Here is a 20027-nt window from a genome sequence, read left to right on the forward strand (position 1 = left end):
CCACCTCCGCACGGCTGCACTAGCTCCTTCTTTATCTGCTCAATCTGGGACAGTTGCCAACTTCCTATTAGGGGCCTTTCTTAAAGCAAGGAGAGGGCCTCATGTTTCTCACTAGGTCCAGGTCTTGTCCTTCAAATGAATGAAAAAGCAACAGTGTGTCTAACTAATTTGAGGGTACTTCACAATCTATCCTCTTTTCCAGGAATTCAAAGATTTACACTTTTGGAATCATTCCCTCGGATTATGGTATCATCCTACCCAAAGATCCCTGAAAATGTGTTCATCAAATAGCACTCTTTTACTTTCAAGTGACTGAAAACCCAAATCACACTGCCTTGAGACAAAATGGATATACATTGATTCATATCACTGAAAAGACTGGGGGTAGTGCTGACTTCAGACAGAGTTGATTTAAAGGACTTAACAATGTTTTCAGGAACCAGTTTCTCTTTCTACATCTCTTCCTTTGGCTGCCCTCTGTTAACTTCCTCTCAGCCTGCCCCCTTGAGAGATTCTAGCAGCAACTGGCTTCTGTTCCTCCCAGTTCCACGTGAAGCAGCGGTAAGAAGACATCTTAGCTCTTGTACTCTAGCAAAAGTGGTATAATTGGCCCTGATTGGAGATAAATGTCTCAACTTGGGTCACGTGCCTATCCCTAAATGAATCACTGTGATTGGGGAAATAAGATGTCCCACTGGGCTAGGCCTGAGGTCGTATACCAAAGGGCAGAGTTAGCACCACAAATGTGCATGGATTGGAAGTTTAGCACTAATTGTTCCTCAAAGGAAATTCAGAATGCTACTTCTAGAAATAAAGTAAAATAAAATAGGTACTGTACAGCAAAAAATGGCAAAATTCTGCCACAAAATGAACCCATGCATCAAAAACCTTAAAAATGTTTATTCTTTCTCCCTGCTACATATTCTCTCTCATATGTGTATGAATACAAACATATATATACACACATACACAAATGTATATATATCAATGTCAGATATGCAAATATTTATGCTCAAAGACACAGAGATGATCATTGCAACATTATCTAAACAAGAGGGAATTGATTACCCATATTATGAGAAAATAAAATAATGAATTGCTAAAATGGTATTTCTTAAGAACATTTCATGGCATAAAAAGTGATCAAACTATAAGAAGAGTCAAATTAAATGAATATATATAGTATGTGTAAATTACATTTTAGAAATATATTCATAAAAATACGGAAGTAAAGAGCAAAATATTAGCAATGGTTATGTTTTTAGGGTTTTTTTCTTTATATTTTCTTAATTTCTTTTACAATCAGAAAAAATAAGCTAGTTCATTTTTAAGGTAAAGCAACCATGTTACCTGGGGTTGTACAGTCACATCGCTCAGATTACCAAGACCAAGCAGGACTTTGAGGTCAGATAAATTTTGTCATCAAAATTTAGAGAACATTTCCGGGAAGATTTGTTATATGGAGATCTTCCCTGAAAGAACATACAGAAAAATATTCTGTGAGCAAACTAAAAGAAAGAAGAACCAAATACGTGGGGCAAGAACCAAGAGGCATTGCAAAAAGGAATAGCTTTATGCTGGGTGGGCTCAAATTAGTCCTGGGTGGGCCCAGATTATCTTGGCCAGAATTCTTTCACGTCAAAAGGCTTCTACAGAGGTGGGCATCGTCCTTAGCTGATTAGAGAAAGTGATATGTAAAGCATGACTGAGACTAGTAAGTCTTGTGATTCAAGGCATGTGAGGGCAGCAGTATTGTCCCATGAGCTTTGGGCATGGGAGAGACTTCTCACAACTTTCCCCGAACCTGCCATTACTCTGAGGAAAAGCTTGAACAATTATAGATACCACAACAATTAAATGTCTTATGCATATGTTATCAGGCATTCTATACTTTTCAAAATACTCTCACATATCCTACTTCTTCTGACCTGTGACCTAGGAAGTACCAATTTTCTCATTTATGAGATAAGGAAGGCAAGGCTTTGGAAGAGAAGAAAGCTTAGTTGGAGAGAATTTTAATAAAAGTGTTGGATTTACATTCAAGCTGATTTGGAGGTATGTTGTGAGAAGAGGGCAGGCACTTCTGTGGACCCCACAAAGTTAGGAGCTGAAGTATAGCTATGCCTCATGGAGCCTACAAAATAAAGGATCAGGTACTCAAACTCTTCTCAGGAGCAACATTATATGCTTTCTCCTTGCTGCTCCTCTCCGCCAGTGGGTCTCATTCTTCTGCAGAACTTCCTCCACTTCATCATCTTGCACATGGCTCAACATGGTCCACCTGCCCTAAAAATTTGATGGCCTTACAAATCCATCTAAGATCCAGCCAACCTCTTTGCATCTTAGTCCAAACTCTCAAGGGAGAGAAACTTGCTAGCTCAATACAGTCTTTGAATAGGAACAAGATTAAAGTAAGATATTCAGAGGCCCAAAATACAGAAAAGATTATATTGCCCACCTCTATGAATAATTGAAAATAAAGACACGACTATTTAATAAAATACTATGTTTATCCTTATTACATGTAGCAATGTTTACACACACACACACACACACACACACACACACACACACACCCCTTAGGACGGGGGCCCCAAACCTCCTGGCCACAGACTGATACCCATCTGTGACCTGTTAGGAGCTAGGCCATACAGCAGAAGGTTAGTGACAGGCAAGTGTTGCTTCTTGTGTTTTGTTTTGTTTTGTTTTGTTTTGTTTTGTTGTTTTTTTGAGACAAGGTCTTAACTTTGTTACTCAGACTGGAGCGCAGTGGTACAATCTCGGCTCACTGCAACCTCCACCTCCCTGGTTCAAATGATTCTCCCACCTCAGCCTCCCAAGTAGCTGGTATTATAGGCATGTGCCACCACATCTGGCTAATTTTTGTATTTTTTGGGAGAAACAGGGTTTTGCCATGTTGGCCAGGCTCGTCTTGAACTCCTGACATCAAGTGTTCCACCTGCCTCAGTCTCCCAAAAGCGCTGGGATTACAGGCATGAGCCCCTGTGCCTGGCCACAGCTTCGTCCATATTTATAAGCCCTCCCCATCGTTCACATTATCCCCTGAGCTCCACCTCCTGTTATTAGTGGTAGCATTAGCTTCTCATAGAAGCACAAACCCTGCTGTGAACTGCGCATGCAAGGGATCTAGGTTGCACATTTCTTATGAGAATCCAATGCCGATGATCTGTCACTGTCCTCCATCACTCCTAGATGGGACTGTCTAGTTGCAGGAAAACAGGCTCAGGACTCCCACTGATTCTACATTATGGTGAGTTGTATAATTATTTCATTATGTATTATGATATAATAATAATATAAATAAAGTGCACAATAAACGTAATGCACTTGAATCATACCAAAACCAGCCCCACCCAACCACAGTCTGCAGGAAACTTTTCTTCCTTTAAACTGGTCCCTGGTGCCAAAAACGTTGGGGACTGCTGCTTTAGGAAAGATGGAGTTTCTGTATATTCATGTTCTTTCAAAATGCCTCATATTATGGAACAGTCTCTCAACTTCATTTTGAACAAAAGAGGACAGTTTAGGGAGGGTATGTTAGCCTATAACTGCCTGAGTTAATGCTGGTGTGGGATAACTCAGATGTTACCTGGCAGAATTGATAACAAAGCAGACAGAAATTCAACCCAGGTTTACTACTTATTATGATTATGAACCCATAATTATTATGAATATGAGCCCATAATTTTAAATGGTGAATATTGTTGTAAGCAAGCTTTTTAAAAGTCATTTTAATATGCAACAGAATAAGTGCTAACATTGTGGAAATTCTAGATATACACATATGAAAACCTCAAAGATCCTGATATGAACATGAGTCCTTGCATGCTAACATAAAACATCCAGCAGCCTGTTATATGAGGATTCAGTAAATGCTACATCACTAACAAAACATGCAGAAATGCAAATGATATTCTCTAAAAATGAACTTTTTGAGATTTAAATGCATAAGGGATTCAAAAATTAGTTCTAGTGAAAACAAAAGTATTGATGTCAAGGATACTTTTTTCGCATAAAGGAATATAAAACTACTGACCACTGTTCACAAGTATTTACAATAAAATAAACAATATACAATTGGATAACATTCTGATTACTACAAAGTTGTTTTCCCTGGCTTTTGCTGAGCCAGTAAAGCAAAATCTGAAAAGAGTGAGCCTACATGTAAGGAATGAGTTGAGTTTAAAAAAAAAGAAAAAAACATGCAGGTCAATAGGTTAGATTACAAAAGGTTGTTCACACATTTATGGCAGCAGGTCCTAAACTGCCAACATCTCTAACCATCTGGTTAGGTTTCTATGAGCCAAATCTTAGATATTCCATGAATCATGACCTTTTAGTCAATGTAGCAACAGGCATTTCAACATTTTGTTAAGGAATTGCCTGCTAGAGAATTTTTTAAAATGTTCATTTAATTAGATTTGTTTAGCGAATTAAAATGCACTGGGATTTGTCTAGTTTCTTCATCTTGATGAAGAAACCTCCTGTGATGGCAGTGATAAAATTTTTCTTTTTAGGGATTTTGCAAACAAACCACCACATTTATAGATATAGATGTTTTAAAATTATCTAATTTAAATCGTCCTATTAATTAGAATCACTTATTTCACTTGAAATATATGGATTCAGGAAAATTTTCAATGTAACTTGAAGTGATTGTCTCTTATTTTGCTCAGAATAATGGCATCTCAGAAACATGGGTTTACCTGTGATTTTTTGTTTTGGTGAATGTTTAAAAAATTTACATTTGCATTTTATGTTTTTATTTGTTTATCTGACAGCGAATCTGATGACAGCAAATCAAAGAAAAATAAAAACCCTAGAATGGTCCTTAGGCTTATGAGAATACAAGTTTTGATTAAGTAATGACTATGAACATTTTCCCCCAACATTTAGAAAGCTGTTCTCTGATGCAGAGGCAATAATATACCATGGTATCAAATGTTCTTTTCTGATAAAGGAAGCAACTACAGAAAGCTTTTATTTATTTGTTCAAAGTAACCAGTGCTACGGATGCAAAGAAAAAAAAACCCAGCAACTCTTCCAACGCTACTTTCAAAATGATCATTTCATTAGAATGTAGTTACTTTGTCACACTAGTAAATCAAACACCAAGACCCAAATTATATCTATATATATGTGTGTACATATATATACATATGAGAATACATACATACACACACACACATGCATATATAAACAATGTGAACAATTATTGAGCTTCATCTTCTGGACAAGAATGATAAGTTAGTCTCTCTTCATAAAAAGCAATTACAATTTGAGAACACTTTATATTTGCCTCTTTTGAGGCCAGCACCAAGTCTGCCTCATCTGAATCTTTTCATTTCATGAGAAACATCAATTCCCCACTGCTGTCTGTGGCACCAATTATTATTTCAGGATCAAGACCTCTGCCAAATCCTCTTGGTTTGTCAGCAGCATCTCTTTTCTTCTTTGATTTGCTGTCATCAGATTCGCTGTCAGATAAAGATTTTCTTTTTATACCATCTTTTTCTTTGCCAGCTTTTTGAGAATTAAGAAATGCTTCAATCAACTCAGGACGACATAAATTTTCTTCAGGTTCCCAAGTGCTGTCAGCACCTGTAAATCCCTTCCATTTCAGAAAATATACCACTTTCCCATTCACTACACGTTGATCTAGTACTTTTTCCACCACAAATTATTCAGGCTCTGCCTCTTCAACTTTTTCATTCTTTCCATTCTGTTTGCTTCCCATTTTTTGCCATGTAGTTTTATTGGAGGCTATTTTTTATTGCAGACTTGAAGAGATGTTATTCACTGCCTCCGAGCTGCTTTGGGTCACAGGTCTGCAGTGTCTCAGGCCCTGCGCCACTGCAGCTCCAGACACATCCCAGGGGGCGGGGAGGCGGGGGAAGCCTGGGAGATGCGTGCAGGGCAGCATGGCGGAGGGGTGGCGTCACCCCGGCTGGGCGGTCCAGGGTCGGGTTGCTGATATCAAATATACTTTTGAAGAGTTTGAGCAAGAGTGTTTTGTGATCTATTAGAAAGAAGAACATACTTCTAAATTGATATGTTTTATACATAATTTATCATATGCAAATATAACTACTTAATTAGATACAATAAGCAGGCACTTAATTATTTCATCTACATAACTAAAAGTTTATCACTCACATTGGCAAACAAAACTTTTTTCTTGACTTTCTCAATGGGAGAGTAGGGAATGATTTCATATTGGGGCACTCATATTCATGCATGTATGACAAATATAAAAAAATTCAAGAAAACTTCTGATTTTTGTCATGATTACTATTTTAATTCTATTTTGAAATATCAAATATCAAAATATTTCCAAAAGTTTTTGGGAGTATGTTTGTCTCTGATTCTGCTAGTGCACTATGTGTAGCTTGACTTACTTGTCATCTAGATCACCTTGGATTTTTTGTCCAAATATTATCCAGTAGCTGAAATCTAGGAGGGATAGGGTCATGTGGTACAAAAGCAGCCACATAGACTTGTCTCTTTAAGGGTGTGGGACAGATGCTCATCCCCTCTATCACTCTTTATAGGGATTAGAATCCCTTTATCCCAGTTTTTGCTCTCCTGTCTATTCAGGAATTATAATAATAGCAAAATCTCATTAACCCTCTAATTAGTGTCCTAGTATAAACACTTGGTGGCTTAAAACAACTGGATCTTTTTTTCTGTTAGTTCTGGAATCCAAAAGTCTGAAGTCAAGGTATCAATAGGGTTCGTTCTTTCTGAAAGCTTTGAGGGAAAATCATCCATTCCATGCATCTTCTAGACTCTGACAACTGCAGATGATCCTTGGCATTTCTTGGCTTGAAGGCACATGGCTTCACTTTTTGCTTTTGTCTTCACATGGACTTCTCCCTTGTGTATCTACATTTCAAGTGTCCCTTTCCTTTTTCTTATAAGAACACCAGTCATTGGATTTAGGGCCCACCCTAAATCCAGGATGATGTCATGATCATTGTTAATTTAATTGCGTTAAGAACCTACAAGATTCTTTTTCTAAGATCGTCTTCACAAGTTCTACGTGTTAACACTTGGACATATTTTGAGGACCACCATCCAACCCACTCTACCTCCCTTATTTCTTAGACACTAAGTAACTATTCTTTGGTAATGATAGTTTTGAAAACAACACCCAGAAAGCTACATTTCTACAGGACTTGACTTGACTGCTGGGGCAGGCACCTTTTTGATTCATTATGGAAGTTTGGGCAGTTCCTGGATAAGACAGGTAGAAAAAAGCCAGTATGGGCTTTTACCCAGATCTTTTAACATTATTCTTAACCTACACTGGGGTTAGATGGAGGGCATGGAAATGAGCCGCTGAAAAGGTGAATTTAACTTAAAAATAAAACCGCAGGCTTGGATTAGATGCCCCTTCCCTGTACTTTTCCTATAATTTACTGGTATTCTTCACAAGATGGAGGACTGGGGGGCAGAGGCTTTCTTGCTCACCATTGTATCCCTGACACAGGCCTGATATAAGTAGACACTCCATAAATATTTGTTAAATGGAAGTGCAAATGAGTGAAAGAAATGAAACTTCTTTAACACATTGGACCATGTATCTGAGACTTCACCTTCACATGGGGTCCGATCTGCTTAGTCCACACTTCCTCTCACTTGAAGTTCTAGATACTCAAGTTTTGAACACTCCCCAAGAGATTGGCTGTCTGTAAGACTGAGGCACCCAACTCTCAATTTTTCTCTCTCCCTCTCTTTTTTTTTAAATATGTCTTTCATAAAACAAGAATTAAAGTGGGGCTAAGTCAAGAAGTCACCTCATTAATGAAGTCCTAGATTCTCATATAGATAAAAAGAAGAGTCAAACATAAAGTACCTTTAGAAAACTCCTAACATAAATAAACAATTTTACTAAGAAAGCCGTCCTGGGGACTGTGTGTGTGTGTGTGTGTGTGTGTGTGTGTGTGTGTATGTGTGTGTGTGGTGAGGGGTGTATCCCTGAATAATATCAAAACTGAGAGGCCATAGGAGAGATGGATTTTCTAGAAAATCCAATTTGAAGTTCAGGTCCCAGAAGATAGGATCAAAGTTCTGTGATGGATAACCACGGCATTATAGCATAGGTGCCGAAAAGGTACAGTTAAAGAAATTGCCCATTCCCATCTTCCTTCACTGACCCTACTATGAACATCTTACTCTTCAATCTCACTGGCATCCCTCGCTCTTCTGGGACCCATTCCTGCATGGCATTGACATGCCTTTGCTATTAATTAATGTGATAATTAATACCTGAGCAGTTATTGGATAAGATAGTAAACTTATCCATCCTTCCTAGAAGTATTCAAAATTTGATCAGATAGATCAACGAAGGCCTCATAGCCTTCCAGCTGCAGGGAAATCACTCCTTGTCATTCCTCTGAGTAGTAGTGGGGGTAGGGATGAGAAATATATTTTCCATACCATCTGGGCAGACATAGACTCTGCCAGTTTGTAGGATAGGGGCAGATATGGACTCTGTCTACCAATTTGTAGGGCCAGCATTGAGAAATTGAGAAACAATATTTTCTCTTTCTCTTCTATTTTCTTTCTCTATCCTTCCTTCTATGGCTACATCAACAGTCACTAGTTTCTGCTATGCTTGTTCATGACACTTTATTCTATAAATACTTTCTGCTTAGTCTAAAAATGATTAGACAAATCAAACATGACTTACCTTTCTGGCTAATCTCATCTGGACTCATTCCAAACTGAGCAATTAAAAAATGGCACCCAAATTTTATCTCAGTTGTCTTCTTCCTATAACTAGTATAGTTCTGGGCAGAAAGGAGGTTCTCCATTAGTCTTAATATATTGTAAGAAATTAGATTGAGTGTCTCTTAGATAAGGAATGAGTTTAATTTAAGTAAATTATAATTAGAGAAAAAAAACATATTAGTTGAAGAAGGATGGTTCTAGGCTCAATTTGGAATTACAAAATAGTCTGTCCCTTTGGGGCTAATTATACAAATTGATTTTCTCATCTGTGAGATGGAGGTGTTAATAAGTAACTCACAGGGTTGTGGCAGGTCTTCAAAGAAAAAAAAATATGGGGCCAGGTCTAGTGGCTCAAGCCTGTAATCCTAGCACATTGGGAGGCCAAGGCAGTCAAATCGTAAATCAGAAGTTCGAGACCATCCTGGCCAACATGGTGAAACCTCATCTCTACTAAAAATACAAAAATTAGCCAGGCATGGTGGTGCACACCTGTAGTCCCAGCTACCTGGGAGGCTGAGACAGGAGAATTGCTAGAACTTGGGAGGCAGAGGTTGCAGTGAGCCGGGATCGTGCCACTGCACTGCACTCCAGCCTGGGTGACAGAGAAAGACCTTGTCTCAAAAAAAAAAAAAAAAAGGAAAATGCCTGGCACATAAAAACCAGCTATTAAATATAAGTTCTCTTTTCTCCTAAGCCCTAAAAGTTCTGATATTGAGTAAGAGGTGTTTTTTTTTTTTTTTTTCTGTAATCAATGTTACATCTAGACATATTTACTCCAAATTTCAATACAGCTGTATTTAGACCCAGACTTGTTTAAAATACTGTAAAAGGAGCTTATATGATTTTCAACATGGGCTTGTGCTATACACATAAGACCTGGGCATTTGACTGTATGTAAACGATATCTAAAAATTTTTTTTCTACTCTCTCACCTCCCAAAATAGTGGGATCATGTTTCTATTCTCTGGAAGTCCCTCTGACATCCTATCCGAGCCTCCAGCTGCAGGTATGCTCCAGCTGAGAAAGGTGAAGACAAGGTGCTTAAATGTTTGTGTATTACATTTCCTCAATTATAAATCCACATTTTCTCATTTTAGTATTTCCAGAGAAGCAACTTATATTCAATGTACATTTGATACAGTGTTTCTTCTCTCCACTGCAGCCTTAAGCCACTCACCTCTCTATTCTCTAGAAAGTTACTCTGAAATTAACAGTGTATCTCTGCAATTTGTAACACATCTTGGAAACAACTTGCATTTGCCCTCAAGGAGTCAATGAGATCTGCTACCTGAATGTAGATAATCTAAGGATAGTTAGTAATGAATACATTTTAGGCATTTTCTAGATGCCAGGAACTGTTCTAAGGTATTGTGTATATGAATTCACTTAAGGCTCAAGACAAAATCCATTGTAAGATCATTAACCCTCTATTATAGATAGGGAAAGTGAGACTTAGAAATTAAGGGGCTTCCACAAATTCAAAGTGTGTAAGTAGAGCCTTTGTAACATGATGAAACCCCATCGCTACAAAAACAAAACATAGCAAACAAATAAAAATTAGTCAGGCGTGGTGGTACATGCCTGTAGTCCCAGCTACTCAGGAGGCTGAGGCAGGAGAATCACTTGAGCCTGGGAAGCAAGGCTACAGTGAGCCAAGATCATGCCACTGCACTCCAACCTGGAGGACAGAATCTCAAACAAGATGAAAACAGAAACAAAAAGCCAAAGTGTGTAAGTGGGAGAGCCGGGCTTTGAATTCAGGCACTCTGGCTCCAGAGGCTATGCCCTTCACTAACACATCTTACTGCCTCTCTAAATGAGATAGCGTCAATAACAGGAAAATTTAAGTGTGTTTATCAAAGCCTGTAAACCAAAAATTCTAAATTCTAAGGCCCATCCCCAACCATGTGAATGGAACGCTCCTCTTAGCCAAGGGCATTCCAAAGTTAACCTGAAAAGCTTGTTCAGGCCATATTGGGAAAGGGGGCATCAAACATGCCTCATTATGCGCTCTTCCCTTTTGGAATTTAGGAAAAGCCAACCAGCATTAACATCAACACAGACCTTAAGTCTGATAAGAAACATTTAGAATCTCTTCTCTCTGAAGCCTGCTACTTGGAGGCGTCGTCTACATGATAAAACTTGGTCTTCATAACTCCTTATCTTAACCCATAAATCCCTTTTTATTGAAAGTAACACTTTCAACCAATTGCCAATCAGAAGCATTTTAAGTCTACCTATGACCTAGAAGTCCCCCCACACTTTGAGTTGTCTCACCCTTCCAGATCAAATCAATGTAAATCTTACATGTATTTCATTGATGTCTTATGTCTCTGTAAGATGTATAAAACTAAGTTGTGACTCAACACCTTGGACATATGTTCTTAGGATATCTCGATGACTATGTCATGGGCCATTGGTCACTCATAGTTGGCTCAGAATTTATCTTTTCAAGTATTTTACAAAGTTTATCTGTTTTCATCAACAAGCCCACTGAGTGCACTGAGAACAAGGGGGCAGCATGGCATCACTCTGACCCTTGGGGGTGGATTGTCTCGGAATACACATACATGAAACCTAAACATGAAAAATATGCGGCCTCAGGAAGCCCCTTTCATATCACAGTATAACTCTAGTGTGGCTGGGTCAAGAGAGGCCCTGTTGGCCGGGCGCAGTGGCTCACACCTGTAATCCCAGAACTTTGGGAGCCCAAGGTGGGTGGATCACAAGGTCAGAATATGGAGACCATCCTGGCTAACATGGTGAAACCCCATCTCTACTAAAAATACAAAAAATTAGGCAGGCGTGGTGGCATGTGCCTGTAGTCCCAGCTACTAGGGAGGCTGAGGCAGGTGAATTGCTTGAACCTGGGAGGCGGAGTTTGCAGTGACCCAAGATTGTGCCACTGCACTCCAGCCCGGCCAGCAGAGTGAGACTCTGTCTCAAAAAAAAAAAAAAAAAAAAAGAATGGCCCTGTGGAGGATTCAATTCATGGACTACTCACATCACTGGAAAGGGACCTTGGGGGCCACCTCTGAGTTAAAAGGGGCGTGCGTGCGTGTGTGTGTGTGTGTGTGTGTGTGTGTGTAGAGCAGATAGTACTCAGTTGGCTTCAGTCACCCCCTCCCACCACCACTAGCAGAACCTAGTCACATCCCAATCTGACTTCAACCAGAGAGCCTCCATTTTTAGTTGACCTGCTCTTGTCAAACTCAGCGAATACTTTCATCCTGTTAAGCAAATTCTCAGCCCTCTCTTTAACTTGTCTTTCAGCCCATGCCTCCATCCTCAACCATCCCAGCTAGGAGTGACCGTATTTGGAGCTCTCATAGCTATTTCCTATAACACTGTGGTACTTACCTCAATTACCAGCTCTGTGTATATGTGTCTTAGGAATAAGAATCCCCCACTAGATCCTAAATTATTCCTGAAGGGCAGGAATACCATTCACCTCCCTACCCCAAAGCCTGGCACTCAACTGCTGCTCAAATGCTCAGTGACAGTGGTTGGACACCTGGTATATTAGTCCCTTTTCACATTGCTATAAAGAACTACCAGAGACTGAGCAGTTTATGAAGAAAATAGGTTTAATTTACTCACAGTTCTGCAGGCTAAACACAGTTCTGCAGGCTGAACAGGAAGTGTGACTGGGAGGCCTCAGGAAACTTACAATTATGGTGGAATGCAAAGGGGAAGCAAGCACATCTTACCATGGCAGAGAAGGAGAGACAGAACAAAGGGGGAACTGCCACACACATTCAAACAACCAGATCTCATGAGAACTCACTCACTTTCATGAGAACAGCAAATCCATCCCCGTGATGAAATTACCTCCTACCAGGCCTCTCCTCCAACACTGAAGATCACAATTCAACATAAGATTTGGGTGGGGACACAGAGCCAAACTATATCATTCTGTCCCTCCCAAATCTCATGTCATTCTTACATTTCAAAACACAATCATGCCCTTCCAACAGTCCCCCAGAGTCTTAACTCATTCCAGCATTAACCCAAGTCCATAGTCTCATCTGAGACAATGCAAGTGTCTTCTGCCTATGATTGTGTAAAATCAAAACCAAGTTAGTTACTTCCAAGATATAATGGGGGTGCAGGCATTGGGTAAATGCTCCCATTTCAAACAGAGGAAATTGGCTAAAACAAAGTAGATACAGGCCCCATGCTAGTCCAAAACCCTGCAGGGCAGTCATTAAATCTTAAAGCTGCCAAATAATCTCCTTTGACTCCATGTCTCACATCCAGGACATGCTGATGCAAGGAGTAGCCTCCCAGGGCCTTGGGCATCTCTGCCCCTGTGGCTCTGCAGGGTACAGTGCCTGTGGCTGCTCTCACGAGCTGCTGTTGAGTGCCAGTAGCTTTTCCGAAAGCACAGTGAAATCTGTCAGTGGTTCTACAGTTCTGGGGTCTGGAGGATGGTGACCCACTTCTCACAGATCTGCTAGGAATTGTCCCAGAGGAACTGAAGAAAGCAGGCATGTCTTACCATAGCAGAGCAGGAGAGAGCAAAGAGGGACATGCTAAACATTTTTTTTTTCTTTTCAACAGAGTCTTGCTCTGTTGCCAGGCTGGAGTGCAGTGGCGTCATCTTCAGCTCACTGCAACCTCCACCTCCTGGGTTCAAGTGATTCTCCTGTCTCAGCCTCCTGAATAGCTGCGACTACAGGCATGTACCACCATGCCAGCTAACTTTTGGAGTTTTAGTAGAGACGGAGTTTCACCATGTTGGCCAGGATGGTCTCAATCTCCTGACATTGTGATCCACCTGCCTTGGCCTCCCAAAGTGCTGGTATTACAGGTGTAAGCCAGCATGCCCAGCTTGTGCTACACACTTTTAATCAACCAGATCTCACGAAAAACTCACTATCATGAGAACAGCAAGAGGGAAATCCACCCCCAAGATCCAATTACCTCCCACCAGGCCTCTCCTCCAACACTGAAAATTATAATTCAACATGAGGTTTGGGTGATGACACCAAGTCAAACCATATCACCTGAGTTCTCATCATCCTCTGCCACTAAACCTTAGGCAAGTCACTGGACTTCTATGCCTCAGTTTCTCCATCTGTCAGTTGAGTAGAAACAGTGTCTAGCATATAGTAGGTACCCTACAAATACTTTTGGGTAAATAAATGAATTAATAAATGAGTAACTGTAAATATATATCTATTTCTACCTGCTTACAAACTGAAGATTAAGTAGGCTACTGTGATCAAAATCCTGCCAGAGAATGAATAACCATGCAGTAAGCATCAAGTATTTTAAAATTTTCAAAGAATGTAGTAGGCATGACCAAGATGCCTACCAGAATGGCTATTGCAGTATTCTAATATGACTCCCAATGAGCTCCATCTCCTTGTATTCATACTTTTGTGAATCTGGGATGAACTGTGTGATTAATAGAATATTGCAGAAGTTACAGTGTGTGATGTGTGACTGCCAAGGCTAGGTTACAAAAAAAATTTCATAGCCACCTCTATCTTGGGTTTTGCATTGCTTCTTCTGGGGGAAAACCATCCACCATGTCAGGAGAAGACTGAGCTCTGTGGAGAGGCCTAGAAGAAAAGAAACTAACACCTCCCACCAACAGCCAGCACCAGCTTTCCAGCCACATGAGGGAGCCACCTTAGAAGTAGACCCTCCAGCCTCCATCAGGTCTCAGGGCAACTGCAGCTCCAGCTGACATCTTGAGTGTCACCTCTTGAGAGACCCAAAGGAAGAAGCATGCACCTAAACTGCTCCTCAACTCTTGACCCACAGAAACTGTGAAATAGAATAAATTTTAATTGCTGTTTTAAGCCACTGTCATGCAACAATAGATAACTATTACAAAGAAAAAAAAAAAACACAACCAACCCCCAAATGGTAAGAATGTGAAATGAAGCACACAGAGGTTTTAATATTTGGTAGTCCACTTTACCCATCAGAGAATCTTCAGTATAAGAGAAATCATTCAGGTCAGCTGTTGGATACAGGTGCCCCAGAAGCTTCACAGTGGGTACAACAACTTCAATCTGAGGTGGAGAACCCTGGCTGAGCTGGGAGAATATGCTCTGGGCATGCAGTTTCTGCCTCTGTTGCTTCTCCCACAAGTCCCCAATGGAGAATAATGATCTCACACAGCGATCCAAAGAAATAGCGGATACAGTGCCAGTCCCTCAGAAAGCTGAGGCAAACTTCTTGCATTGGCCACAGGGCTGAGATAGTCCATATAGCAACTTAATGAAAATAAAGGAAAGGTACCCCTTCCTCCCTGCAGCTGCAGCCCCACTCCAGGGCACTGGCACAAAGAACAAAATATGGCCTGGGTTTCACTCCTTGTGGCCCTCCTGGTTGGCATCCTTCTCCAGGGCACAACGAGCCCCTAGAATGATTATATTGATTGATGGGTGCACCAGATTTTGATGTCTTATCCCCAAGCCCTTCTCCCCTACTCCACCACCTCCTACAGAGATACTGGGTGACCACAGACAGCTCCCAGACCCTGTGTCAGTACTTGGAGAAGGGTGGAGGCACATTCTGCCCACACTCAAAGCAGAGTAGGCACTGCAAAGCAGGGCACACAGCCTCGTGCTGCCTGGGACTATGCCAGATGTGTGAGCCCTGGCTCCGAGGGGCAGTCTTTATTTTTAGCAGGTAATCAGCCCTCGTTTTGTTCCTTTAAGCGAAGACCCTCCCTTGTCTAAATGGCCCATGTAATTAGTACCTCTCTAGCTCTAATTCCCTCCCTAACTGCCTGTAATTATCATCCAGCTGACCTTTGTTCCCTTAATTGCTGTTTGACTCCTGATCCCTGAATACCACTCTGCCTTCTCGATGTTCCCTCCCTTCTGACTCAAGGACCTATTGTATACAGTACAGTATTTGTTTTTTTCTCCCCCCAGGAAGTCTTTGGAATCCCCACTTCTCTGCTGTTTGAAACACCTCTTCCTGAAAACAACTCTCATTTTCAGAACATTACTTTAAACTACTTTCTCCTGCCTAGCCTTGCCGACTTCTTAGAAATCATGTTTCAAGCCAAGAGAACTCCTTTTATAGGAGAGAAAATGGAGGCATAAAGTAATTCAGGGAGTTGCTTATTATTGTGCAGCTAGTTACTGATGGAGAGAGACCACATTCCGAGGTAAAAGCTATTTGCACTTGACACTATAGTCTGTTGGTTCCCTGCTTCTCCCAGTTGGAGAAGTCGAACTTGAACTGCCTCAGTGATCCCAGTTGCTGACCTGTACTCTCTCAACACCAGTCATGCCACTTACACTTGTTTCTAATCTCAACTTTGAGTTTTCTGAATTCGAGGAGTGCTTTTACCCTCTTACCTGCCCCAAGATGCTATATAATAATAGTAAAATATATCATTTTCTGACCAACTGTCATGCATCAGGTATCATTCTGAGGTCTTACACAGAGCGTTTCATTATAGCCTCTCCAACTCTTTGCAGCATTATTATTTCCATCCCCTCTTCATACTGAGAGTCTTTACTCCAGCTATTGCTGTTACTTCTCCATATCTGCATTTTCAGCTTTTCTCACTCTAATGGGTTATGCCCATCAGCACACAAATGTGACTATCTCCCATCTTCAAAACGTGACCTTTTGACATACATCCCTCTGGTGATGATCTATTATTCTCTTTCCACTTACAGGAAAATTTCTCATAAAAAGTTGTCTGTATTTCGTATACCAATTTCTCCCCTTCATTTTCCACTGAAACCATTCCAATCAGTCTTTTCTGCTTACCACCCTTTTGTCAAGGTCACCAATGGCCCCCATGTGGTTAAAGTCAATGGTCAATTCTTACTCTTCATCTTATGTATCAGCATAATTGGACACAGTTGACCTCTCCCTCCTTTTTTGACACATTCCCAGACTTCCAGGCCTTCAAAACATCACTCTCTCTTGCTGCTTCTACTACCTCTGCGGTCATTCGTTTTTAGCATCTTGTGCTGAATCCTCCTCTTCCTGGCTCAAGGTTTAGATCTCAGTTTTCTCATTCTATCAGTGCTGACTCCCAGGTCACCCCAAGTCTCATGGTTTTATATATCACCCACATGCAGATAACTACCAAATTTTTGTTTCCAGCTTTGACCTTACCTTTGAACGTCTATGATGTGCCCCCTCCACTTCACCTTTTGGCATGAGTAAAAGCTCCCTGAGACCTCCCCAGAAGCCTTCCAGATGCTGGTGCCTTCCTTGTATAGCCTGCAGAACTGTGAGCCAACTAAACTTCTTTTCCTTATAAATTATCCAGTCTTAGGTTTTTCTTTATAGCAATACTAGAACAGCCTAACACACTGGTCAGCATTCTTCTGTGTATATCTACAATCTGATTATTTTTCAGACTGATTGATACTTTTACTACCCTAGTCTAAGAAGCCACCACTGTTGCCTCTATCATTAAATAGAATCCTAACTGCTTTCCCTCCTTTTCCTTGCCACCATCTCACATGGTTTATATACCACAGGACAGCCGGACCATGACAGCCCTCTGCTTTAAACCCTTTAATCATCCCATCTCACTCAAAGTGAATTCCAAAGTTCTTATCAAGTCCTACACAGCCCTATATGACCAGCTCTGCAGTATCCCTCTGAGCTCACCTCGTATTACTCTCTCCTCTGCTCAGTCTGCTCCAGCCAAATTTTTTCCTTGACCTACCAAGCAAGTTCGGTCTCAGGGCCTTTAAATTTACCATTTTCTCTGCTTGCTTGCATGTATTTTTCACCACATATCTATGTGGTTTTCTCTCTTCCTTCATTTAGGTCATGGCTTTAAAATTACCTTATTTTGGCCTTCTTTGGCCACTTTGACAGACATTTGGTGGACCCTCATGATGCCCACCTTCTAGTGTCCACGCCTTTGTCTAATCCATCCTGTAGAGTGTGGGTGGGACCTATGACATGTCTATAGAAAACAGAATATGGCAAGGTGGTGGGACAGCACTCTTATGATTATATTGCATTAAATAAGACTCCATCTTGCTATCAGACTCGCTTCAGAGTCTCACTCCCTTGCTGGCTTTGAAGAAATAAGCATCTATGGGAGGAAGTCCAATGGCAAACAGCTAAGGGCAGCTTCTAGGAGTTTGAAGGGGACCTCTGACCAGATCAGCAAGAAACCAGAAGTCTCAGCCCTACAGCAGTAAGTAAATAAATTTTACCAAAAATCAGAATGACTTTAGAAATGAATTATTCCAGCCGGGTGAGGTGGCTCACGCCTACAATCCTAGCACTTTGGGAGGCTGAGGTGGGTGGATCACCTGAGGTCAGAAGTTCAAGACCAGCCTGGCCATCATGGTGAAACCCCATCTTTAAAAAAAAAAAAAAAAAGGAAATGAATTATTCCTCAGATGGGCCTCCAGATGAAAACACAGCTGGGCTGATACCTTGATTGCAACCTTACAAGACTCATAAGTAATGGACTCATCTAAGCCATGTGTGGACCTTTACCCATAGAATCTGTGAGAAAATAAGGGTATATTTTTTAAGCCGTCAAGTTTGTGCTAATTTGTTGTGCAGCAACAGATAACAAATAAAACCATCCTATGAAAACTTCCTTCTCCATCATCTCTATTCTCTTTTCTTGTTTTATTTTTCTCTATATTTACCTCCATCTTTTATTGAAAAGTTTTTTACTTGTATATTGGCTTATCATCTTTCTCCTTCACTAAAATCCAAAAGGATTCATAACTAAATCTGCAACCTTAATGTCTGGTTTATAACATAAATTCAATAAGCATTTTTAAATGAGTGTGTGGATAAAAGAATGATTTTCCATTTTAACAGTAGCTACAGTTTTATGTGTACCGTAGCTCAATTCTTCTGTGGTAAATGACCCAAGCGTTTTTCTTAATATATCATAGACCAATTTTTTTGTAAAGTGCAGTTAAAACAAATTACTACAAAAATAAAATAAAATGAAGCCAATTTTAAAATTATTAGATTCAACAGACATAAAATTACTGTCAAATTGTGACACAAATTTCTAAATGCTTACTTTCAATTTCTGTATTTATCTAATTGCAGATCTGTAATGATCCTTGGACAGGCACTGGTCCAGGGAAAATACTTTGTCACTACTGAGCAAATAGCCAAAGGCTTTGACCAAACCTCAGATTGTTTTTGCCATTTTCATGTGTTCTTTCTCTTAACTTGGGTGTGCTCTTCCTTCAAAAGCCTGTACCCATGACTGTTCTGAGATTACTGGAACTCAATTCCCCTGCACAGACTGGGATGAGGCAAAATCCAGAAATCTCATATGATATCAGACTGAAGCTACATTTTTTGAAACTTTGCCTGAAGTTATAGACTTGCTAGGCTACTTCTCCTTTCCTGTTCAGCTTCTCCCTTTCCTTTATTGTTTCTCCTGGGAATACTTCGTTAATAAATCACTTGCACACAATTCTCATCTCAGGGTCTAGCAGACCTATGACAGGCATTCCACTATTACACAATGACTATAATGAGACAAGTCTCTCATTGACCATTTATAGATGGTGTAACTAATGTACTAGCATGGAAAACATTTCAAATTTGTCATATTATGTATAGTTTACTTTAAAATGCATCAGCATAAACATGGTGACAAGTATTAGGTAATTAGCCAACTAGGAGTGTTCAATTAAACAAATGAAGTGCCCTAAAGATAATTCATAGTCTAGAATTGGTCAGTTTGCATTTGAAGGGACCAAATCAATAGTACTAGAAAGGTAACAGTAAAGGATTTGTTAATTAGCATAAGAAGTGTTAGAAATAATTTGCCACTGGTGAAATGAGTGTTTTTAAAATGTATATTTAGCTAATACAGTCAACCCTACTTATGCATGAATTCTGCACCTATGTATTCAAACAACTACAGATTGAAAATATTTTTTTAAATGGATGTTTGTTTCTGTACTAAACATGTACAGACTTTTTTCCTTGCCACTATTTCCTAAACAACATAGTATAACAACGACAGACATAGCATTTACATTGTTTCATGTGCTGTAAATAATCTGGAGACTATTTAAAGTATATAAAAGGATGTGTATAGATTATATGCAAATACCACATCATTTTTTAAAAGGACTTGAGTATCCATGGACTTTGGCATCCTTGGGAAGTCCTGGAACCAATCCCCCATGGATACCAAAGGGTAAGTGTGTGATAGTTGTGTATAGGCATCTCTGTTTGTGAATGAATGTGATGTAAGAATTGGCAAGCACATCTTGCTATTCAAAAAGCATTGCATTTCTCAGAGTGTAAGAGGTGGTTGTTGG

At 40.1% G+C, this 20027-nt stretch overlaps 1 pseudogene; it reads right to left on the reverse strand.

Annotated features, from left to right (window-relative positions):
• Positions 1–5220: 5220 nt before the first annotated feature.
• LOC116555190 lies at positions 5221–5782 on the reverse strand (annotated as a pseudogene).
• Between the last annotated feature and the right edge of the window lie 14245 nt (positions 5783–20027).

Source organism: Sapajus apella, unplaced genomic scaffold, assembly GCF_009761245.1.
Source record: "Sapajus apella isolate SASKATOON/1434 unplaced genomic scaffold, GSC_monkey_1.0 scaffold14, whole genome shotgun sequence".
NCBI lineage: Eukaryota > Metazoa > Chordata > Mammalia > Primates > Cebidae > Sapajus > Sapajus apella.